Source organism: Crocodylus porosus, unplaced genomic scaffold, assembly GCF_001723895.1.
Source record: "Crocodylus porosus isolate Cpor-Errol unplaced genomic scaffold, CroPor_comp1, whole genome shotgun sequence".
Classification (NCBI taxonomy): domain Eukaryota; kingdom Metazoa; phylum Chordata; order Crocodylia; family Crocodylidae; genus Crocodylus; species Crocodylus porosus.
In genome coordinates, this window is record NW_017728943.1 from 125418602 (window position 1) to 125444415 (window position 25814).

Below are 25814 nucleotides of genomic sequence, written 5' to 3' on the forward strand. Positions count from 1 at the left end.
TGGAACCCGTGCAGCAGTGCGCGGGCTTCGTAGGTGGGAAGTTTTGCAGAACAGATGGATGTTCAGAAGGAGCAGAAAGGGGATTGGCAATGTTAAAACTGGGGGAAGAGGAAGTGGAAAAGGTGGTATGAAAGACGGCAGAGACGCTGGGGATAAAACAGAGGCATGGGAAGAGGTCAAAAAAAAGCTTGAGCATAGTGTGGAAAAAGGGGTTTGGCAGGAGATGAAAGCAAAAATGTAGGCAAGAGTAACCCCCTTAAACATGGTGTTATGTAAGTAAACTATCTTAATTCTGAATCATAACCTTTAAGAACTGCTCACATCTAGAAAGAACTAGAACAAGTGTTCACTTTTCATTATAGATATACATTTGTTAGAAGGAAGGAGGAAAAGGAAAATTATTTATAACAGACAGACAAGCTCACTCTCCCACGAAGGAACAATGTATCAACAAATTCATAGGAAGAACTGTGAAACATTAGGTCCTGTGCTCTTGAAAAGCTCTTTTTCCTGCTTTATTTTTTTTGAATAATGTTCTGCTGCTGTGCCAGGTAGCTTTGCGTGTATATATTTAACTATGTGAAAGTAGGGAACTCACTAGAAAATATTACATATGAACAATTCAGGCTCTGTCTAAACTGGGGAATTTAAACAAAATAGTTCCAACCACTGATAAAGGAGTTCAGCTTCACTAGTAGCATTTTTACTTCTGTGTCATCTCAACCTGGTCAGAGCCTTTGGGAGTTACTGGCAAGGTAGTTTCCTCCACAGCACATTTAAATCCACTAAGAGTGATTAAGCTTAACTGACTTTGGGTGTATCTGCACGTGTGCTTTACTACAGAGTAGACTAATTAACTCTGCAGTAAAGCATCACCATCTATACAGACACCAGTATTAGGGCACAGTAAACTAATTAACTCTGCTGTAAGATAGTACTGGTGGGGACAGTACTATCCAACAGCAGAGTCATTTACTATGGTGAAACATGTGTAGATGGTGACTGGGTGGGGGTCAGACTCCTGCCTGCCACCTAGCCACATGGCTCCACAGGGTCAGCACCCTCATGCCCCAGCCACCCAATGCCACCACTATAGGTGACTAGTGTCAGCAACCAGGGGGAGGGAGGGTATCCCCCCATAACCAATCTCGTTGACAGGGGGCATACCCTATGGCCACTCTCTCTGGCTGGGGCAGGGTGTCCCCACCGTGGCCGACTGCAAGGTGGCCAATCGCTGTGGCTAATTGGGCAGGGGGGACACTGGTGCTCCTGCTTGCCCCCCTGTCCATCACCTAAGTGGCAAGCGCAGCCAGTCAGGGGGAGCACCGGTGCTCTCAGGGGATGCACATGCATTCCTGTGCATCCCCTACACGTCACCACTTTCACCACCCAGAGCCCAGGGCTGACCTGTTGCCTCTTGTATCCCATGCCAACACAGGTCTGCTTCTCCTTGGCTCAAATTAGTACTGTCCTGGGTACACATGTAGATGCTGTGCCTGGGAATAGTTTACTCTGGCTTGAACTGCTTCCAAGGTAATTGTTTTCCCTTAGTTTCACATGCAGAGCACCCACTGTGGTAAAAATACTGGAAGCCTTGTCTGCACTAGGGCTTAGCTCTACCTCCCCTCAAGTTTAAAACACCAATGGAACATATCAGAGCAGGGACATCAAACACATTTGGTGCTCAGGGCATGGCAGCAGCCTCCATGAAGGGTCTTGCAGTGGCAAGTGGCCTGGGGATGAGGGTCTGGTGGCAGAAGTGTCCACAGAAGGGACCCAGGGGCAGGGGTGTCATACCAGGCTCACCACTGGGTGCACCTATACAAGATGTTTGCTGCAGTTGTCTAATTAGCTCCTTAGTAAATGTCTCAGCATCTACATGTGTGGCCCTATTAGGCTGCAGTAAACTAATAAATTATACAGCAGGGTACTACTTATAAGTCAAGTACTATCATGCTGTGGAGTTTTTTTGTTTGCAGCAACACATGTGTAGACATTGACCCGGCTGGCTGAGGCATGAGGATGCTTCAGTGTGGGGGCTGCCTGCTGACTAGCCCCCACACTGAAATACCCTTGTGCCCCATGCCAGCCCCGCAGCATGTTGAGCCAGGTTGGAGCAGACACCGACTGGCAGGCTGACCCCCAGTGCCCCCTGCCAGTTGGGGTTGCTCTGGGACTTGGCTCAGTGTGCTGCAGTCCCAGGCCCACATGTAAACACAGCACTCAGGAGCAATAAACTCCAGCTTGATATGTGCTGGAGTTTATTGCTGTGCATTAATATGCTGGTGTAAATGTGCCTGCTGATAGCTAGGCGGGGTCAAGGAGCACCAAATTCTGCAGCAAACCATGCCCCCTGCAGGCCATATATTTGACACCCCTGATCCAGACCACAGGTTAAGGCTCCCCTCCCTGTTTGTTGTGTTTCTCTTAATTAACATTGTTAATTTTTGTCACTAAATGGTTTGACTTGAAAATCTTCCTATGCTGAACTGGCAATGATTTTGGTGGGAGTTGTCTACATAGAGCTTGAGAAAGCTCTGAAGCTTGAGAAAGCATCTCTTCTCAAAATTTTAATGTAAATTCTAGGATATGATGTTTAAAGATGTAAAAATTGTTCTCCATTTTAGATTCTTATGGAGTTGCTTTTGTTAAAAGAAAGAATTGAATTGGAAAAGTAAATAGCCACTGAAAGAATAAGACTATGACTTGGACAAGCATTAAGAGATAAGTCTTTTTATATTAAGAGGAGAGGAATTTAAGTGGTCAATAAAACAGCCAGAAGCCCCTCAGCAGCTCTATTGTATACATCTAGCCATTACATTCATTCACTATGGTGTTTACTCCTTTTACAAATACAATATAACATTCATATTAATGAATAAATTTAGATAATATTAGACACTTACCTTGTACTCAAAAATAAAATATTTCCTCCATCCCATATTAAAAATAAATTACATGTGACAAACAAATGCCTTAAAACATACTACAATCCTAATGAAAACAGAGATGAACCAGATGGCCACAACAGTCCCTTCTAATCTCAAAATTTATGAAAAATCTCTGAATATTGAAGACATTTTTCAACAATTTATATTTATGTAACAGGCAAAAGCAAAACTTGGAGCTAGATTTGTACCTGGCTTTTTGAGCTCTGACTGGTAAAAAGGCACCTTGTCTCCTATACTTGACTAGCAGCCTTACAAATAAGGATAGTTAGTACAAATGACACCTTTACAAAGTGTTTTAAAGAGAAATGTGTAAAGTAAACATACATTTAAAATTCAAAGGGGAGAAAATAAGAGTACTCAAAGGCTTCTTAATCCACCCGATAAAGGCCTAACAATGAACAACAGATGGATGCTTAAGCCAGACAAATTCAAATAGAAAAAGCGGTGCAAGTATTTAATATTAAAGGGGATTAACCACTGAACAAACTAGTAAGGAAAGTGGTAGATTCTCCGTAAGTCTGGATGTCTTTATGGTTTCAATTTATTGGGCTCAAAAAAGTACCTGAGGAAAATGTAATGGCCTGTGACTTATAAGCAGGGTCACACTAGGTGATTTAATGGTCCCTCTGATCTTGAACACTATGAATCCATGAAGGAAGCATGCCCTTTAACTGCCCCCTACATCTTTGCTGAACTGAATTATTAGATCCTTCTGTCAGGCATTACCTTTTAGTTGTTGGAATGTATTTAATATATTTACACACAAGAGGATTTCATAGTGTTTCTAATATTAGGACCATATTCCTGCCCTTTTGCTCTCCATTTTCCCTTGTATGTGGACTATGGGCTCATTTCTCATGTTTTATGACCTCAGTTGTGGTTAAACATCAGAAATGTATTTTAGTAATAGGCATGACACATAAGAGATGTTAATAGAAAATATACAGTAAACTAGCCATGAAATTACATATTAGCAGAAGGGAAACATTAAAAACAAAAAAAACCAAAGGAGAGATAATGTGGTCTTGTCCTAAGGACCTGGGGTAAAATGTTGGCTAATGAATCAAAGACAACTCTCCACTGACTTCAGTGGGATCAGGATTTACACTCAGATGTAAAATATGCAATAGAAAGTATATTAGGCACGGGAAAGGCACAGAGCACATGGACATTTATTTGAGGTAAACAGCAGGGTGAGACAAAAGACTTGATGGAAAGAAGATGGAAGTTCTGACTGGTAAAACAGCACATCATCTCCTATACTTGACTAGCCGTCTGACAAATAAGGATATTAGTACAAATGACACTTTTAAAACACATTTTTAAAAATGTATAAAGTAAACATACATTTAAAGTTCAAAGGGGAGAAAAAAGTAGGAAAGGCTCTTTAATCCACCCGATCAAGTCCTAACAAGAAAAAACGGCTGGAAGCTTAAGCCCGACAGATTTAAAGTAGAAAAAAAGAGCCTCATTGAGGTGAATGGTGACATTCTCAGTCCCTCCTTGTCAAAATGAAAATGGAAGAAGGAGGATCATGGTTATTATTGTTCTCAATTCCAACTCCATCCAAAAAACAGAATAAATATCAAGAGGGAAAAAATATTTCTAAACATCTGCAGGGTTGTGAAGCCAGGAGCAACAGGCAGCATGAGGTTATAAGGTATACATGTTGCCAGGCAAATATGATTACTTTTTTTAGATCAGTACCTACTAACTTATTTTGTAAAACAGAAAAGTGAAAAAACAGCAAATAAGTTAATGTATTTTATCCTGACTTGTATTTGATCTTGCCTAGGGAAGACTAAAAATATAAAGCATCCTGAGATGCTGGGGGACTGAGAATTAACTTGAATCTGGGACAGAAATGTAATAACTTGATTTAACCTAAACCAATTAAGTCTGATACTACATTCATTCAGGTTTATCGTAAACCAGTTTCAGCCATTTTGAAAGCAGTTTATATGCCCTGAACTTCTGTTGTGTTGTAGATTTGAACTGGTTTCCAATCACTTACATTGGTTTACATGTAATTTCTGTCCCTAGCCCTAGAGCTTCCTAAAGCAACATCAAAGAAATGGCCTACTGGTTCTAGGTTACTCTTGTTCAATTTATCTTGCTACTTTAGTATTCCATTCAGACCAGCTTCATGTCCAAATGCCTCATAGAAAGGTGTTTTTCCATTATGCTGTGCCTTCCTTCCTGTAATCAGAAACCTGACAAAGAATGCCTTGCATTCGAAAGCTTGTGCAGCTTTATCCCAACTACATAGTTGGTCCAACAAAAGATATCATACTAAAAAATCCTCACTGCTTGCATAATCTCTGGAGCCTCGTGGCTACTACAACATTACTCTTACACTATCATAGGAAGGTGAAAGAAACCCTGCAGTAGGCAATTCTGAGATAACCTATGCTTGGGAATGGCACCCCTTGACCTCCAATAAAGAGACAGACTGGCTTATCTACCACAGCACAAGGAATCTGCATCTTTCCAAACACTTTGCCAAGGCAGGGAAGTTGCTTTTTAAATATTTGCTATTTAAATGCTTAGTCATGTAGGTATCTACAAGTAATCCCTTTCTGCTTCTAAAGCTCCTGGCTTCAATGTTATGCTGTGGCAACAAGAGAAGCAGAGAGTCCTGTGCACCTGGATGGATTTCTTCCCAGGTATAAATATTTCTACAGCTATTGGCCAAATTAATGCTCAAATGCATCTAAGGCTAATTAAGTTCAGCAAGCATGTGTTTGAATGTTTACAAAGATATATACCTACAGTTAAAGGGGGATAGTCTGCAGCAGTTAGTTATTTTTATCGTAAGTTTTGCAGCTTGAACTCTTTACTATGATTTCCCCCCAAATGCATAGGACAGACTTATAGCCAAATTGACATGACTAAAGCTCGTCCAACAAATTGGTAGGGTGGGCTGGTGACAGACCAGGTATGAAGAAAATGCACCAGGGAGAGCCTGCTCCTGCAGTGCTAGCCAAGGAGCCAATCATTTTACAGCCTGATCTATAGTCATATCCCTGTAGGTTTCAGTTTTCCTGAACTACACAAGCTAAGAACGGTCAGCTCTGGTCACTATATGGGAAGGACCAAAAAATCCAGGTACTGAAGGAAGTAATGATCATTCAGCATCTGACAGTCTTCACTGAATCAGCAATGAAACATCACTCCAGCAGTGGTGGGCAAAATGCGGCCCACGGGCCGGATGTGGCCCGCCAGGTCGTTCTATCCGGCCTGCAGGACCGCTAAAAAATTGAGAAAGTTAATATTTATCTACCCCTGGCTGCCTGTCATGCGGCCCTCAATGGCTTGACAAAACTCAGCAAATGGCCCTCTGCTCAAAATAATCGCGTGCCCCCGTCTAAGGGTTCCATGTTGCTAGTGAAGTGGTGCAACATGAGAACTTCTACTGCAAAAAGAGTATATAAAATCATGATTAACTCAACAAGCAGCAGCAACGAGGTAACATATTATCATAAGCTTGTGGGGCTGATGTAACTGCATAATCAAACACATTGTGCGGTGAAACTTTGTTAAAGCTGGTGGGTAGAACAGCCACCCTGGAATCATAATATATTTAAAGGAACAATTACTTTCCTTCATGGAACTTGATACCTGAATCAATGGAAACCTCCACCCAAAACACAGACCCATTTTTTGACCCAAAACAAATGCATATACACCAAAAATTGAGCCATGTGGATTGCACTGGGTTTTTCTGTGAGCGCACGATGGGGAAAAGACCAGAAAGACCAGAGAAACTAACAGAGAAGGCAGGAAGGAAGTCAAAGAGACTGTCAGAAAGGACACTGGAAATGCAGTTTAAAGGAAAACATAAGGAGAGCTTCTGGGCAGAAAGAGGCTTGGAACTGTAAGCAAAGAAACTTCCTCCTGCTGTTTGAATCCTACTGTGTTCTAGGAAACAGAACTTTGTGTACCTTTTTGTGAATATGCATGATTGCATTAAAGTAGTACCTGACTTGATCTATCAATTGCTCTTCCTAAGCGAATCAACCTCCAGGACCTCAAGAAAGGTCAAAAACTGGTAATAATATATATTATAAAAGAGTTGGTGGCATTTCTTTCCTTCCTAGGCTATTACATAATGGCACCCTGTTTATTGTCACACTCCTTTCACCTGTGCATAAATTCCAAGCACGTCATGTAAGGCAGCCTATTCCTGTTGTGGAAAACAAGTCATCATTGTACTCCTGGGGTGATAATCAGACCTAAAAAGAACTCTGAAGTGACATTTGTACAGCATTGTTCTTTTCCTTTTCCCTTTACAATAGGGATTGCAATCCCTATTTGGAATGCAATTCTAAGATGCTGTAATTAACTTCTGAATACAGGTTTTTATATTAAGGCATCAACAAAGGTGGAGGAGGGGACATGGTACACCCTTCTGCATTCATTTCTAAATATAACAAATTTCAGCAGGAACATGCTGCTTAAATTTGCTTGGAGAGCATATTTAGACATGCAGGGAGGGATGCCCTCTTAAGCGCAATGTCAAAAGGCTCATTAAGGCTGGCATGAAAAACTGTTAGGCATTTTTATAACTCCGTTGCCTTTCACATCAAATGGCGGTGAGAAGCTTAATCTACTTTGCTCCAAAAAGTGTGAGAATATTAGAAAGACCTTGACAAAAATATATTAAGAATGTTCTCTTTACTTGCATTATTAATAATACTTGAATTATTAAACCATAATGAATTTGAAATAGCTACTTTACATTTTCCCCACGTATGCCATTTTGTATTTTTTTGCCTATCAGTCAGAGCGGACAATGAAACAAGCTTCACTTTCTTTTTATTGTAAGTTTCACTTTTTGGTTTTTATGGGGCTCTTAACCTTTTCTATACTAGAATTCCCTTGCTCATTTAGCACTATGGAAATGATGGTCTAAATCATAAAACTCCTCAGGAAGCAGAAGGATAATAGTTACAAACTACAAGTTAAGAAACCTAATACTCCAGGACTTTTCTTAAAAATGTGAACCCTTTCATTTCTACATATACTTGCAGAAATTTTGTAAGATAGCCCTTCCTTCATTTTGATATCATAAATGCTAGGTCCAAGCCCTTTGACAGTGACTGACATTTTAATTTTTTAATAGATTTCTCCTTGAACTTCATATGTTTCTGTAGATCCCTATATGAAAACCAGTCAGGAACACAATAATTCCAGTTAATCTGAAACTAAATAATTTAATAGATCATAATTTGGCTAATAACTCCATATATCCATATGAAGTCTAAGCATACAATTCTTTCATCACAGTCAATTGCCAAGATCATCCTTTACCATGAAAAGCTCACACTATAGGGTACTAGGAAGAGAAATCTTCATTAAGAATTTCATGTTGACCTCCCTCACAGGGCTCTGTCTAGAGGTCAAAATTGGAAAAATATCTATTGGAAACCAAAACCTAGTAGAACCATTGGGGTCCAGCTCATCTCATAGCCTCAACTGTATGTCATTGAGCTACATCAGAACTGTACTATCACAGACTTCCCTCAGCTTAGTTACAAATCCTTTTCAAGCCTTTTAATTTACCACCCAGCCTCCACTCCCCCCCTGCTGATTCCAAAAATGCAGCAATCACTTCATGGGGTCCAGATGAAGGATTGGGATGTTATGGATGGAAACAACAAGCACCCCACTTTCCATATGTGGAGTAGGAGACATATGCAAAAAGAATCCCCTCGATATGTGGCACTTACAACAACAATCCAGGCCACTTCTGCTCCCCTTTATTAATATTGCAGGAATTAATTGATATAGAAGGAACCTTAGTTGCTGTTCCTGGTATTGAAGAAAACACTTGAAATAACAAAATTCAGCCATTAATATTATGGTAATACATCTTATTGAAGGGAAGGATTACTTTTTGCCTTCTAAAAATATTACTTTAAGCTAAAATGACTGACATTTTTACATTATCTGGAAACAAGAAGCAATGTAGGAGGAGATCTGCTTATGTAAGTTTCTTCAACTGTCTAGCAGAGTGAATGTATTCATGGCTTAATTAGAAATCCTTTCCCAACCTTTTAATTTACATTTCAATTAGTTCAATTTAACTGCTCTCTTGATGCAGATCTATAAAAGCGTAACACATGAAATGTTGGGACAAATTTGTCCTTAGATTGGGTCAAATTTGTCTTTCACTCAGCTCAACTGCCTTTAGAAGTTCCCTACTCTCTAGTGGTAGTGACAGGCAATTGTTACTTATTATTTATAGTTAAGAATTGTCTAAGGGTCCAACCATAGATCAGGGGATCCATTATGGTAGGCACTGTGCACGAACCAAGTAAGAACCACAGTCCTTATCCACATAGGAGCCTGCAAATAAACATGAAGTTCAAGAAGAAATATAAAATACATAAATAAATGACGCCAATCATTCTTGAAGCGTTTGGACCTAGCATTTAGGCTTGTTTATTCTTATCCTACAACTCACCAACACTTTTATGTGCTTTTACTTTTAAATCATCTTGGGAGAGGTCTCAGGAATTAACCAAAAATGACTTTGGGTACCACTGTGTCAATGTGTCTAAATCTAACTGGATCTAATCTCTGGATTACATTATAACCTTTAGAAACATTTGAAGTTATCCGTAATGTAAAAACAAATTTCAGCCATAAATCTGCTGGGTCAGGCAGGAATTGTACCAGCCCTTCTTCCTCACACTACACAGAGAATAAACTACGAGCTAAATCCTTTTGAGAGGGGCTGTCCAGCTGGAAGACCCCCACCTGGCTGCTCCTGCCTCTGTTGCTCAGGCTGCAGCAGCTGGGGTGTCAGGGTTCCCAGGGGACCATGGCTGGTGTGGATTATGGAGTGTATACCCCTCAGCCACTTATAAATTGACAGCACTGCTCTTGAGCCTTAGTGCAACCAGGCCTTGATCGTAGGGCCAAAGCTGCTTAATTTCCCTATGCAGTATTCTTGGGCAGCAGAGAATCACTGCTGTGATTCTCAGGCTGTCACCATTCAGCACAATTGACCATTCATATGAAGGAGGTGGGGTGGGACTCCCCTACCTCCAACCTCATGGAATAGTTCTTCTAGGGCCTTTGGCAACCAGATTATGTTACAACGCTATTCTTATGTTACTTTTTGCCTACATAAAACATAGCTGGCCATAGCTGCTGTGACCAGTTCTTTTTTTTTTCATGTTTCATTTATCCCATTAACTAAGGAAATAGTTATACAAATGAAGACTAAGCCAGGAGGGGAAATTATATAATTTATTTGCGGTCTGATTTTCCTTTTAACTGATGCATAGCAAAGGTTTCCACCATCTGGCCAATTACTTCTCCACCAATATCTGTGATTACTGTTGGTAACATCTCAAAGCATTCTCCTTATTCATTTTCTCCAGATGAAATTGAAGAAATAACTAAAAGCAATGCTTAATAATAGGGTTCTTTTTTAATGATTCATTTGGGGGGAAAACAAAATATAGTATGAAGATATTCAGTAACAAAGTAGCTTCCATTTCTTTTTTATTGTATACATTTTGAATTACAATTAACAATAAAATAATCTCTTCTCAGACATATGCATTCATTATGAACATTATCTTCTAAACTGAAATATATCCTTATGTGGCCCAGTGAAAATGAAAACTTATTTCTGTAAAATAAAAAAAAGGAACAATGCCCTAACAAAAGCCAAAAAGCACTAAACAACTCCCATTCTCATAACAAATAACAATAAAAAGTACAAGAACATTTTGATGCTACTAATTTTCCACACTTCATACCGGCATAAAGTGTAAAAATATGTCTGATGTTTCTTTGGATGACAGCTCAATGTCCCATCCTACTACTGGCTATGAAAAGAGAGCCAGCACTGAACTAGCATTGAAACAAAATATGTTTTCACAATATGTTTTTATTTGAAAATGGGGATTTGCTGATATTGAAATGTTCATAAAATATAATAGTTTTGATTAAACTTTCTGAAGTCCCAGGAGGAGTTTATGGTCAAAACCAGACACAAAGAAAGATCCTGGTAGTCAAGTTACTCAGTTGGTCTTTCGAAAATCTAGGTTCAGCTTCCTGCTCCAATTCAGTTATAGCAGGGCCTTAAAACTGGGTCTGCCACATTTAAATAAGTGTCCAAACCACCTGCCTACTGGATATGTTGCTTGGCTAGTGTTCTCTCTCTTCTCTGTCTCTTTCTTTTTCTGAACAATCTTGATTTCATTCTGATAGCAAACTAAACCAAATGCCAAAACCTCAAAACTTCTGGGGGAAATTTAATTATTGTTTTATGTACAACTCGCCTCAACACATAAGCAAGTATTGTCTGATTTTGTTTTCCATTTCTATGTATGCATTCATACCTAGGTATTGAAAATGTGAAGTCCATGTGGTTCTACATATCACTTTACTACTTCCCTTGTCCCCACTTTCTGCTCTCCACAGAAATCCATGTTAATGCCTTATGGTCAAATGCATGAAATCATAAGCTCTTTGGCTCAGGCACAGGTTCTCTGTCTGTATAGACCCTGCACAATGGGGTCTTGGTCCATGACTGGGGCTCCTAGATGCTACGGTAAGACAAAAACATAGCAATAATCAATCATGAAAGAAAGATTTTGATTTTTCTCCTTCTCTAAAAAGCTATGGCATAGTACAGACTGATTACTTAAGAGCAGGGATCTGAGTTTTCCATTTCCCATGGAAAAACCAGAGTAAACCGTGGATTTTACCTTTTACCGGAGACAATCATGAATTTCTTATTTTACTGGAGAAACCCATGGATATTACAGTTCTACAACAAGCTCCCTGCAAGCTAAGTTTCAGCCTGCAGGGGGGTAGGAGGGAGCAGGAGGAAGGCAGTCAGGCACGGGGCTCCATGTGCATGTATATATGCATGGCTGCCAGGCAGCCTGGAGAGCAGTTCCCACAGGTAAGTTGGGGGTGGGAGGGAGGAGTGAGGCCTCCATAGGGAGGGAGGCAGTTGAGCAGGACTGGGGCTGGGGGTGGGGTTGCTGCCCAGCTGGGCAGTGCCTGAGGCTTGGGGCCACAATCTGTGGCTGCAGGGCTCCAGCAGGGAGCAGGATGGGGCCATGGGCAGCTTGTCTGGGGTGGGGGGGGCGAGGGGGGAGGATGGCTCCTCGTCTCTGCACACACTCCCATGGGGCAGAGGGGACCTGCATCCCCCTGATCTGTGCCTGGGGGTGGGGGCTGCATGCTGCCAGCTTCAGGCTTGTGCTCCCCACCCTGTTGCCCACCCCTGGGGCCTCCACAGGCCAGTGTGTTCAACCCCATGCTGCAGGGAACAGCAGAGCCGTGCAGGAAGCTGCCTGCCACTGCGAGCTCTGAGTTGCCTGTGTCCCCTGTGCTGAACCCCATGCTACCACCTCCACTATAGCCACGCAGGCAGGGACACCTTGCTAGGGCAGTGCAGAGCTCGCAGCAGCAAGCAGCTTCCTGTGTGGCTCTGGTGTCCTTTGCAGCACTGGGTCACACATGCCAGGCTACAGAAATGCCAGAGGAGGTGGAGCCCACAGCAGGCAGCACACAGTCTCCTCCCTGTGCACAGATGTGGGGGGCATGGATCCCTCCTGCCCCCCAGGAGTGCACACCATGGTGGGGAGCAACCTCCCCCTGCCCAAGCCTGCAGCAGGCAGGCAGCAGACAGCGGCGGGGCAGGGAAGGGAGCTGGGCTCTGCTCTGCTGCAGCAGCCACTGCCTTCTGCCAGGGGCAAGGGGCTGTGGACCTGGGTCCCTGGCCCCATAACCCCGGCAGCTGGGAGTCCTCTCCAGCAGGGCTGGGGGAGCAGGACCTGTGGGTGGGGGCAAGGAGCATCAGCAGGATTGTGGGGAGGAGTGAAAGATGCCACCAGGGCCAGGAGACTGTGAGGAGTGAGGGGTACCAGCAGGGCCAGGGGGGCTATGAGGGGTCCTTTCATTTTAATCACAGATTTTGGGGGGTTATCAGAGAATTTGCAATTTTCTATTAGGGAAAACCAGGATCCTTACTTATGAGACTGGTGTCTATCCATGAGAACTGATCTGTAACCTATACATTTATTTAAGGGATGTTGTCTAGTTCTACAAAAGACTACTATGTGTATCACGAAGGTACAGTTTACAGAATCAGAGATAAGTATGGATGGAACAGACATCAGGAATCATCCAGTCAAGGACTAACTGGAGGCCCACATGCTGCATATGGCCCACAAGGGGCTAATCTGTGGCCCCCCAGCTCCCTCTGGCTACAGCCCTCTCTTTGCTCTGACTGCTGCCACAGAGGGGTCTCTAGGCTCCCCATCCCTTTTCTCTCCAGGGGTTAGGGCAGGGCATGGTGCAGTACAGCTTGCAATGCCAGGGGAGCCTGCAGTGTGGTGCAGCAGGGGAGCCTAAACCCAAAGAAGCGAGGTGGAGGGCAATAAGGGGCTGCTTGCCGTGGCAGCTGGGGAGGTCATTAGGGTCATTGCCCCTTTTAGTGTGGCTTCTGGCTGCTAAGAAGCTGGGCAATCTAACCCCCTGCTCAGTGCAGGATCTTCCATATCTGAATAATTCCACTATTGTACTTGGTATTTATTGATTCCTTGCCAGACAGAGGTCAAGGAATGAAGACATTCACAGACTGGCACTCTAGTTAAGAAGTGCTCAGCTTGAATCAGAGTCATTGTGTGTTGATATGGTCGTGTGTGGAAGCTTACACTGCGACTGTTCATAAATGTACTTCTTCTGCAATTAAAGAACTTCAGTCTTAGAGCTCTACCATGGAGCACTGCAAGCCTGTTCGAAAGTCTGCTGAATGCATAGTTAGGATTTCTACTGGCTTCACTAACCTTTTGGATCTGGCCCTACATTTAGGGAGAAAATTTATTTATTGTGCTAGCACTATAAAATCAAAACCAAAAAAATAGAGATTTCTCTAATATTATAAACTGTGCTTTATTCCAAGGACTTTTCAGCTTAAATCATTTCAACATGAACATTTCTATAATATTTTGGAATGACAAAGGGATTATAAAACTGCTTTTGGTTCTGCAGACTTCATTCTGAAGTTTCCAAGAAGCCAGAAAGATAGCAAGGTGAAGAATGCATACTCAAATATGCTACTGAAGTAGTGCCCTAGGTACACATGCCTTATTTTAACTATAACAGTTCTTGCTGAATGGCATTAAAAATAGCTCTGTAGCAAGACTGCTCTAGTGTACAACACAGAAAGGGAAGTCTCAGACCTCCCTCCTCACTACTGTGTGCTCTCTCATAGGGATAAAAATTTTAGATGCAAGGAAGCCTGAACATGTTGTAAAGGATGAGTTAATAATTTGTTGCTTTAGCTCAGAGACGAAACACTTCATACAGATGTTGAAAATCCAGTCTAATGACAGCAGACTTTGTAATTAACTCAAGTCCAGTATTACCATAGGCATGCAACACCCTCTCAGTAAAGAATACAGGCAGTCCTTGACTTACAATGTTTCAAGTTACAACGTTTCACACCTACATTTGTAAATTGACACCCTGTTTCAACTTTCTGATGTTCGACTTCCAACTTTACAATGCTTGATCTGACCTGACGCCATGCCAGGGAACAAGTTTGCTGCGTTACCCATCTCCCTGGAGAATATTTGTCCAAACTTCCTTGGACACTTTCTTCAAGAAAGCAGACAAGACTCCAGAAAAACCTATGGCCTGAGAAGACTCCAGCCAAGAACCCTTCAAAAAGTCCAACCAAGAGCCCTTCAAAAAGTCCAGCAAAGTCACCTCAAAGAAGTCCTTCCAAATCAATATGATTGCTATTTACAATAGAAATACATTAATGTAGCTATATTACTCATCTATAATTGATTGAGTACAAAATTCTGGCATATTTTTGGTGAAAATAGGGTACCGGGCCTTGGTTCAGGAACCAAGCCCCCATTTATAACATTATTTCCTATGGGAAAAATCGGTTCAGAGTTACGTTTCGACTTTCAGGAACCAATTGTGTCATAAGTCCGAGGACTGCCTGTACAGGCCTCTACATGTTCCAAAACAGTACAATGCAATTAAGTATAACAAGAGTAGCAACAAAAAATGCTTCTCTCCTGCTCCTCATTCAGGGTCTTTGAAAGATCAATATAAAAAGATCAGGCCTTAGCCAAGCACAGCAGAATCAATACTAGGAAGGGCTCAGATTTCAGCAGCACAACTAATAATGCAAGGCTCATTACATACCTCAGCTCAGTGCAGTAACAGTGAGTGATAAGCACTTTTTAAATGGTTTAAAAATACATTTTATGGATTGCAAAACAAATTACCCTCAGGAATTTCAAAACAGTGCTGTACCATTAATCAGCAGCTATAAAGGAAACCTAAATGCTAAAAACTTAAAGTAATTCATTAATTCTGCTATGAAAAGGTTTTGGTGCTTTGATATAACTTCATAAAAGAGAAATAATCATTTTTGACCCCTCTTTTATGTGAGCAGTCAACGATCAAGTTGGAAATCTGAAACCCAGGTATGGGACAAACTTGCATATCAGCATACCAAGCACCCCATCTAGTGTACTGACTTTGCACAGCAGCAGCGTTAGTAAGGCATAAAAATGTTTCCTTTGCCATGTAAGATTTTTTCGTATTATAATCTCAAACACAGTTTTAAAATTAAAATGGGATACATTTATGTGCCCTTGTTGCAAAGAAGTCTAACAGCTTACTGGGCCACATCAGATCTAGCTATTTATTCTATTAGAATTCCAGCTGCATTAGTAGGAGAATTGCCTGCAGATCGAGGGTAGTGATTCTTCCCCTTGGTTTGCACTAGTAAGGCCACATTTGGAGTACTGTGTCCAGTTTTGTGCCCTCCACTCTGGAGAGGATGTAGACAAAGTGGAAAGAATCCAAAGGAGGGCAAAAAAAACGGTTTGGGGGCTAGGGCACAAGAATAAGGAGAGGTTGAGGGAACTGGGCCTATTTAGTCTGGAGAAGAGAAGACTGAGGGGGGATTTAACAACAGCCTTCGACTCGCTGAAGGGTAGCTCCAAAGAGGATGGAGATAGATTGTTTTCAGTTGTGGCAGATGACAGAACAAGGAGCAAAAGTCTCAAGTTGCAGCAAGAAAAGTTTAGGTTAGATATTAGGATGAACTTTCTCAAGAGGAGGGTAGTAAGGCACTGGAACAGGCTACCCAGCCTGTGGAGTCTCCATCTTTGGAGGTTTTTAAGACTCAACTAGACAAAGCCCTGGCTGGAATGATCTAGCTGGGGATGGTTCTGCTTTGAGCAGGGGGTTGAACTAGATGACTTCCTGAGGTTCCTTCCAACCCTAATTTTCTATGGGTCTATATTAAGATGCATCTGAAAAAAAAAAAAAATTATAAATGCAGTACAACTAAACTAACAGCCTGACCAGGAAATGGCTCCTAGAGCTTATTATAGAAACAAATAAGAACCCACAATATAAAATGTGCTGCCTAGTCAACGCTACTAGCCAGGGTAACAGATTCTGCAAGACATTTCTTGGGTGGATAATCTGGACCCCCAAGAGTAGTTACACTGAACTCCGCTTGTCCAAGCACAATTGGATATTAATAGAGGTTTAATCCTAGTTTGTAGTTTCTCACTTTATTTTTGTATTTATGAAAATAAAGCTAAAAACCTGACATTCAACACTTGTTTCCCAATCATTTCCATCCAACAGAAAGACTGCAAGAGGCCTTGGACCGCACAAAATTAGAAAGGTCATGAAAGCAGCAAACAGATTCCACAGTAATTCCTCAGGCAAGCTAAGTGCAACTTCCCCTTGAGAACAAAGATCACTCACCAGATTTCAGTTGTTTCAGCACGTAGAACCTAAACAAGTAAAACCGCAGGTCTGCTTTTTTTATGCAGGTTTCCGCCACAGATTACTTGTTTTCAGACCTTTCTATAGTCTGCAGGGAAACTCCAGTCTAGGGTAATTCCCTTTTTTGACTGTGTGAGGAGGGTGTCCAGCCAGAGCTGCTGACAATGCAGTTCCTTGGCACTAACATCTGCCTGTGTCCCTCTGCAAACACCTGGCTGGCACACTCCAGTAACATTCAGCACCTGATAGGGAGCAGAGATGCAGCTGCTCCTCAAAATGGGTTTGAGGAATAAACATTTCTCACAGATTGTTTGGAGCACACTTGTTTTGTGGGAGGAAAGGCACAATGAGGAGCAGAACCCAAAGCAGAGGAAAGAATCAGAAGAGGAAGAAGTTAAAATGAGGTTTCTAGGGAGCTCCAGGAGCAGAATCAATTGGACAGGTCTGTGCGACAGAAACAAGCGAGCAAGTTTGCAGAAGGGGCTAGGGAGTGGAAATGTAAAAACAAGGGTTTTTCAGGACAGAATTGGTCAGTGTGTGTGTGTGTGTGTGCGCGCACACACATGTACCTGGTGGGTTAAGTAATGGGCTGAATTAGATGGAAGTGTATGGAAAGGAAAATAAAGAATGTGGAAACAGTAAAGTAAACCCTTCTTTATTTCATTCCCCATATACTCCGTTCTCCCCAAATTCGCTTTCTCTGTTCTAGTCAGACTCAGATCTCTCCCTTTTCATCTATGCTATGTAATGCTATAAAAGACAGCAAGGGAAAGAAAGGATGGAGGGAAAGAAGGATGGAGGGAAGCAAACATTCATCACTTTAGGTAAAGGGAAAGGAGCCAAGTTGCCTACCTGCCTATCTCAGAATTGGCAGCACCAGTTTCCCAAATCACTTATGGGGGACTCCCTATGCCTGAAGAAGGGTGATTGCACCTGAAAGCTCACCAAGAACTTTTTTCCAACTACTCAGTTTTCTAATAGAAGATATCACACCTACTCAAAGAACCTTGACTGGCTATGTCTTTAGACCAACACAGCTACAACCAAAAACCCAAATCACTTATAGAAGCCATACTCAGTTCGTGTCCTAAGTTTAGTAAGAAAGGAACTGGTATGTACTTTTCTTACCGTTAGGAGCTGCTCCAACAATTGGCCAGAGGAACTGGAATCTCTGTACCAACAAGTACATTTATATCTACTGACTTGTCCTTTTCTTCAATGAACAACAGTGGCATAAATGAAACACAACAATGGACATTTTACATTTGTTCGTCTGTCAGTTTCTGTTCTTTTCTTTGAAAACTCACTGCAAAGTAGTATTCAGTAAACAATTATTTATGATAATTGTTATTAAGCCTCGGCAGTCACAGAACAAGCTATACTACAATTGCCAAATCAGTGCTCCTCAGCTTTGCACTTTGCACTGACAAAGTGTTGCTAAGGGAAGCACTGAGATTCCAGCTGCCTTCCCATATATAATTTTGTCTTACTAAGGACTGTAAGATTGCTTTGATAATTCTTGCCTGGGATGAAACGTGCAGTGATGTATAACAATGAGCCAAGCCCAACAGAAATATTTCCAAGCCTAAACATTCAAACACCACGTCAGACCCACCCTAAACTGAGGCTGGTGTAAAAATCAGAGGAAAGTGGAAAAAAAAACCCCTAAAAATGTAGAGATCTTTTCTTTTACCTTCTAGTTTGAGTCCTTAGAAGCAGCAGTTTTCCCTCTGAAAACATGAAAGCTAGCAACATTTTTTTTTCATTTGCTTAACTAAAGCTGAGAGTCTCACATGATCTGATGATCTCACACACTGGGGTTTAAAAAAAAACAAAAACCACACCTGATATTGGGAGTATCATAAAGAAATCATAAGAGTTGGCAACTCTGCAACAGGCCTTATTGGAACAGCATTATATATAAAGGGAAGTGAATGCCTGGTAGTTAAATAAAAAAGCATACACATAGATCATAAGAACTGTAGGTGGTAGGACCGAATGATCATCCACTAAACTGTATTCTTGTTAAACAACTCTTTTTAATGCTAAACGTGCCTGGATATAATTATTGTTTTCTTCCTTATAGTAGGTGCTTTTGCTAAACCTTTAGAATGTCTCTGTCAAACATATTATTATTAAATAACATCGTAACACAGAAACTCTTTAAAATTAGGTCAGAGGTGTTTACATGTTTGCACCTGGTAAATTCTTCAGGAGGAGGAGGAGGAGGAAGCCACAAGGTCAGGTCTGCTCTCCCTTATGCTCTCATGCAGTACCCACCAGCCTCTGGCTACTTCTGTGAGCCCCTAGCAGGAGGGATAGTTTCCACTGAGAGAGGAGCCACACGATTAGTCTTCAATATCCTCCTCTGCAGGGTCTAAAAGCTTACACCTGGTTCATCCCTACCCTATAGTGATCCAGAGTGTCTCTACACAAGATGTGTTAATGTGCATTATCCTAATTTAATGCATACATGTCCACATGTGCACACCCTTAATGTGTATTAAAAATGGTGAAATTAGGCTAATCACACCTAAATTGGATACCTGCAAATGCTAAAGCCAAACCCCGCATTTGCAGGTACCAAATTTTGGCGCAATTAGTTAAAGTGCTTTAATGCAGGTAGATGCATCCTGGCACTATCTTTAGTGCAAGGTCTGCCCAGTCACTAGGGGCACATGGCAGGGCTGCAGGGACTTGGCATTAACTTTAGTGCCAAGTGCACTAACTTTAGTGCCAAGTCCCTGCTCGTGTAGACACCTGCCAAAAATGCTAAATGCGCATTAATTTTAGTTGCACTTAAATGCACATGTAGATGTGCCCCACAGTGTAATAGAGAAATGTGTAGAGGCCATGTTTGATTTCAGTGCACCAGACACATTTTAGAGAAAAAATGGTATTTCATAAAATTGGATCCAACTGAAGATCGTTGTTTGTACGATTTCTTAAGCACACATACAAATAATACCAACGAGTCTAACCATGTCTTTAGTTAGGGTGTACACTTTATAGAATTTTTTGAACCTTGCAAAATTACACATTATCAATCTTCAGTATAAACCTGTGCACAGAGATTTACATTTGATGTATCTACCTCCACTGTAATCCACCTTCCAGTTCTATATCCAATTATTATGATGCTCTGTACTTGTATCAATTACACAAATTCCTGGACTCACCACAAATGCTTATGGAAACTGTGTTCTGTAGATCAGTATCAAAAGATATTTGATATTCCATTAGTGTAAAAGCTATAATATTCCAAATATACTCACCTTAGTAATCAGTTTCAGAATGAGCAGTGTAAACATCTGGAGTCCACCAACTGTCACAGTAATATGGCTTCTGATTTTTTCTTCATGGAAGTAATTCTGCTTTCTCACTGTAATCATTTTAATCATAATCTAAGGTTGCCTCAAAATATGAAAAACCATTCCTGCAACTGTCGTACTTCAACAGGGCTGAACCTGCCTTGATCTTAGGGACTGGACTCATTGCAATGTACATATATTTTGATAACTGTACTGCCAGCAAGTACAGTAAACTTAAAGAGATTAGTATCAGTAATCTTCTATGTGCATATTCAGGTTTTTCCTTTCAAATGTCACCAAACCCTGTCATCTAATCCTCTGTTTGAAAGTGATGTTTACAGCAGCAAGCAGATTCTGGATGTTTTTTCCTAGGCATTAAAATACTTAATTAAATATAAACTATATTTTTGTAAAAAGAATATTGTGGGTCAACCCCTGCTTGCTTTACAAAACAATGGATGTTCTCCCTATTATAAGACAATGTATCAGGAATAATATCATTATGAAAAGCAGGGTTTCCATGGAGAACAGAATTCAGTTTCGTACTTTCTGCTTGTATTGATATCTCTTTGGACACTATTTTAACACCCTGTACTTTTAAAATACAAAAGGGCTTAAAAATAGCTAAAACAACTTGCTTTAGCATAATGATCATTATAAGATGGGGGTCGGACCTGATGATCTGTTTAGGTCCCTTCTGACCCTAAGCATTATGAAAGACACTTCTCACTTTTATGTCTCCTGTAGCTGTTCCACTTTCAGTCATAATCAGTTCTCTCTGATTTCTTACCCTAAGCCCTATGTTAAAGAGAAATGCAGCTCCTCCTCTGCTAGATATCCTTCCTCTTCATTCTTCTTGGCATATTTTCAGTTCAATTCAGTTCAATAAAACTTTACTGACATAAGCTATACAAGTGTCGTTAGTTTTTTAGGAAATGTCTCTTCCGGAGATGGAGTACCCATAGCATTTTGAGCAGGACCCCTAGTGCCCATTTGTCATTACTGGCCAGTCCTAACCCAGAATGAATGAACACTGATCTGACATTAACTCAGGAAAGACATGCAGGGTTGTGGCAGAACACTTCAACCTCCCTGGGCACTTCATAGCTTATCTCAGGGTGACAGTTCTTAGGCAGCAAACCTTCAAAAACTGATTGGAACAGGAAACTGAGGAACAAGAAGTCACCCACAGACTGGATTTTGTTAAATAAGGTTTAACCAGGGGCTACAGATTCTTATCCCATTATCTGGATTAGCTTTTGTAACTCCATTGTCCCTATGGAGTCTTTGCTTGTTATCCCTCCCAGCACTGCCCCCTTCCCATTTCCCTCTCTCTTTCTACCTTTGTTTTCAAACCACTATCTCCATTTTACACGCTGGTATGTGTACATCCTTCATTCAGTGCCCCGTGCTGTGGGTGTGGGGGCGGGGGGTAGTGAAGTCTTACTTGCTGCTCCTCTCTGCAGAGTGAATGCTGCTGCTGCTGACACTGCTGCTATAGTAGTGTTGGCTTGAGTAGCAGCAGCTCCAGGGCCATGCTCCCCAAGGGCCATCCCTTGTGCCCCATTCACTTCCTTCTGATCCCCCCCAAGTATGTTACTGGGTGCAGGGCTGCATCTCCCATGGCAATGACTCCTCAGAGGTTGGGGAAGCACCATTCTGTGTGTCCCTTACTCCCCAAATGCTGCCCTGTCTGACTTGTGCAATATCTCCCTCTAGTTTATTTAGCCTATAAGGTGCAAATCTACCCTGCCTTCTGCTAATTGCTTCTCTTCCTAATGAAGCAACAGGCTCCTTCAGAGCATGATGGTACCTCTAGGCCAGGTACAGAGTTTATATTTTTATAAGTATAAGTGATTGGAAACCCATCTATACCCATAACAGAAGTCCTGTACATATATACTGGTTTAAAAGTGGCAGAACCCAGTTTAAGATTTGCCCCCTTCTTCCTACCCACCAAAGAGCAAATGTTTGTTCTGTTTGCTACCAGTTTAAACTATGCACTTAGAAAACCACATAATTTGATCAATTATGCCTCAGGCTTTTTGAATGTCTGTGCCTAGCCCTAGTGTCTGTTTCCTTCTTCTTAGCTATTCATAGACACTCTGATCCTCCCTCTCCACTGACTGGAAAAGTGACAAAGTTATCAAGTGTTAGAATATGAAATGGGATCTCTAGGTACAACTGGTGGTTGACCGGAAACGTCGGCAAGGACAACGGGTCCTATTGATCTTCTATTGCATCTACAGTTTATTTATATTCTTTTTATTACCTCAGGGATTCACTGGATAAATCAATTTCAGTGAATAACCACAAATATTGCAAATGAAGATGCCCCAAGTTTTATGAGGTTATGGTGAGCTGGGGATGGGGAGGCGCTGGTGGCGGGGGAGGGGTAGGAAGTTTGCAGAGGGAAGAAGCGGGGGTGGGGAAGGGGGACAGAGCACAAGATGGTTACTTGACTCCCCCCAGCCAGCATTTTCCCTGCTATAGTAATGGGAGGGGAGAAAATGTTAGACAACTTTCTGATCATTAGAGTCTATACCTGGAAAATTAGTTTAAAAAAGGATACTTTTTCCTCATATAAAATCTAATTATAGGCGGGGGGGGGTCATCTCAAATTCAGAGCCAACTTAGATTCAAGTAAATATACTATTTTTATTGCTATAAAAAGATCCCCAAAGAAATCGAGTCTCCATTGTGGCACGCACTGAACAAACACATAGTGGGCATGTCTCTATGTGGAATTAAAGTGAAGCGATAAACTCCGGTGCACCAGAGTTTACTGCTCCCAGGTGCAGTACCTGGGATTGCAGTATGTTGAGCTAGGGAGGAACAGCCCTGGCTATCAGAGGGTCCAGATGGTCAGCCTGCCAGCCTGGGGCTGTTTCAACCAGGCTCAGCGTGCTGCAAAGGAGCTGGTGAGAACACAAGGGTGCTCCAACGTGGGACTAGCCACTAGGCAGCCCAGGCACTGAAGCACCCTTGTGTTCCAGGCAGCCCCATCAGTGTCTTCATGTGCATAGATGCACAGTAAAACATGCTGCTGTAGGATACTGGCTGCGTTTACTAGTATTAACTCATGGCAGAGTTATTTAGTTTATTGCAGCCTAATAGAGTCACACGTGTAGACACTGTGACTTTACTATGGAGTTAATTAGGCAGCTCTTCAGTAACTGTCTCATAGTAATTCCCATTTTATAAATGGAAAAATGAGACAACGGGGTAGCAATTCCAGTACATCCTCAGTTATCCAAACAGTAACTCTGTTTTACTGATGTAAACTGAATTGTAACTGTTGACATTGTGTAACAAACTGTTCTCTTTCTAAGTTTTATTTAATACAGTATTGTATCTCTACTCTTGAGCGATGCAATAACTTGTAATTGTTGGGATTGTACAAAAAACCTCTTCTGAGTGTTACTATATTTAATTTCTGTGCTGTTAAGTTTGGTACCATTTTACATTGTCCACGTGTTAGCATGTATAACTCCTCACAAGATCTCAGAGTTTATTCAAATGATTTCAACTAGCCACTTCTCTCAGATGCTGCTCCCAAGTTTATATGCTAATTGCTGTGCTCGGGTGCATGCGAACAGGAGCAATTGGGTGAAGCTAATTTCCTCAATGGTGGTCCTACATTGACAGGGAGTCTATATAGACAAGCCCAGAGACGTTGCCAAATAAGCACTTGTGAAATGATTCTATGAGAGTCCTTGGTAAAGTACTGGCTAGAAAGAGGCTTAAAACTATGAGCAGGCCACTGCCTCTTGTTGTTCAGCTCCTCCCTCTTGTTCAAGGAAACAAGGCTGTGAGTATATATTTTTGCAAACAGAACTGCATTAAAAATACCTGCCTCTATCATCAATTGCTCCTCCTAGTGGGAATAACCCCCAAGACACCAAAAACTGGCTAACTCAAAGGGGTAAGAACCTTATATGGGTAAGACCATCTATTAAATCCAGCCTTTCTAAGCCTGCCACTATTCATTTCCTACTTTCAGTTAGAAGCAGGAAATTGCAAAATTTAAGAAACTGTCACTGCTTAAAGCAGTATTTTCATACTAAATAGCGGTAGCAATTCCAATTTTTGAGATGACAAGTTTCATTAGATGAGGGCTGTCCAACTTTAAGTGGCATGAGGCCACATGCAGCGTGGGCCGCAGCAGCACAGGCCACAGCCCTCCAGCTGCACCACATTACACAGGCACCCTGGCCTCAATTCCAGATTCCTGGCCACGGGCTCCCTCTGACACCTCACTGAGTGACCCAGGCTGTAGGTTCCCCTGGTACCATGTGGTACACCACACTGTGCCAACCCCCTGGGGTTTGGTGAGGAAGCAGAAGCTAGATGGAAGAAAGGAGAGCCTGGAGACACCAGCTGCTACTGCAGCTGGAGACAGAGGACCAGTGACCAGATGGGAACCCAGATGCTCAACTCCCCCCACCCCACCTTGTAGGTCACATGCAGCCTGTAGGCTGCAAGATGGATGTCCCTGCACTAGACCATCAGTGCTGAAGACACTTCAAAATGAACTGTAAGCAATGAAACTGGGCAATAGTAAAATAAATAAATAAATAAACAAACAAACAAACATCACTGCTAATTATCCTCACTTGCAAAGTTTAAATATAGATGCATGTGTTTAAAAACAAAAAACACTACAATTAGGATGCAGTCAACTGCAAATGTACTACAACCTATTCTTTACTGTGTCCACAGACGACAAAAAAAATACATCTACTGCTTCAATTCAGTGTCTATAATTTACTTCTACAAGGTGTACATTAGTCACAGATGTTTGGAGGCAATGATTATCCACTAGAAAGAGAAAAAAAACAAAGAAAGGCCACAACGCTAAGTGGACTCGCTTGACATTTTATTACTTCAGCCTACTCTCCCAAGCTTTACAAACATTGTTTTTAAGGTTCAGAAATACCTTTCCACCATCCACAACATTTAACAATGAATTCCCCTCCTTTCATGACTCCTTAATAGTTTTTTTGCTTCTTTCCTATGACCACAAAAATGCTAATGAATCTCTCCCCCTTTCATGCAACTTCTTTCTAATCCTATTTATTTACAACTTCTAATTGTCACTTTGTAGTATCTAGCAAATTTATTTTGCATCTGCTGGGCCATAGTCCCATTCAAAACATATTGTTTGGAGCTCTGTAGGCCAAAATGCTCCTAAAGTAGTTCAGGGTATGGCTTTGACCTGTGAAGTCTTAGGAAGGATAAGATTTGGAGAGTCAGGATAATGATGTAGCAGATGCAGAGCTAGACCCAGATGAAGGGTCACCAAAAGCTCAGCTGGAAAGTCTCGTACAAGAGTGATTTACAAAAAAAAAGAAAATGAGATTTGTTGAAGGCTGTGGAAAATGAGAACATCAAGGGCCTGTTTGGAGAGGGATCAAGACGGAGGTAGAGGTATGGGAGAAGAGGAATGGGGAGTATCATTCTCAATATTCAAAACAGTTTTAATAGATGAAACTTGGGGCTTCGCCCAAAATTGATCTCACAAAAGAAACAAACATCACTGAACTGTAGAATTAATTCAGTCTCAAAGGGTTTTGAGTTGGATAATGTTTTTCCCCTTTTTTATGAAAAGTCAAGTTTGGTGAAAAGGGGATAGTACTCTCTCAGATTCCACTTTTGCTTTTTTTGAAACACCTGCCCAGTAGATCATGCAGATACTTCCAAAATTAAATCTGCAGGGCCATCAGTAAAATGCCCATTG

The 25814-nt window shown here is 41.6% G+C and overlaps 1 protein-coding gene across 2 annotated transcripts in view; it reads right to left on the reverse strand.

Moving 5' to 3' along the window:
* Positions 1-25814, reverse strand: part of PHACTR2 (phosphatase and actin regulator 2) — a 237490-nt gene that overhangs the window by 203609 nt on the left and 8067 nt on the right. The window lies entirely within an intron of this gene.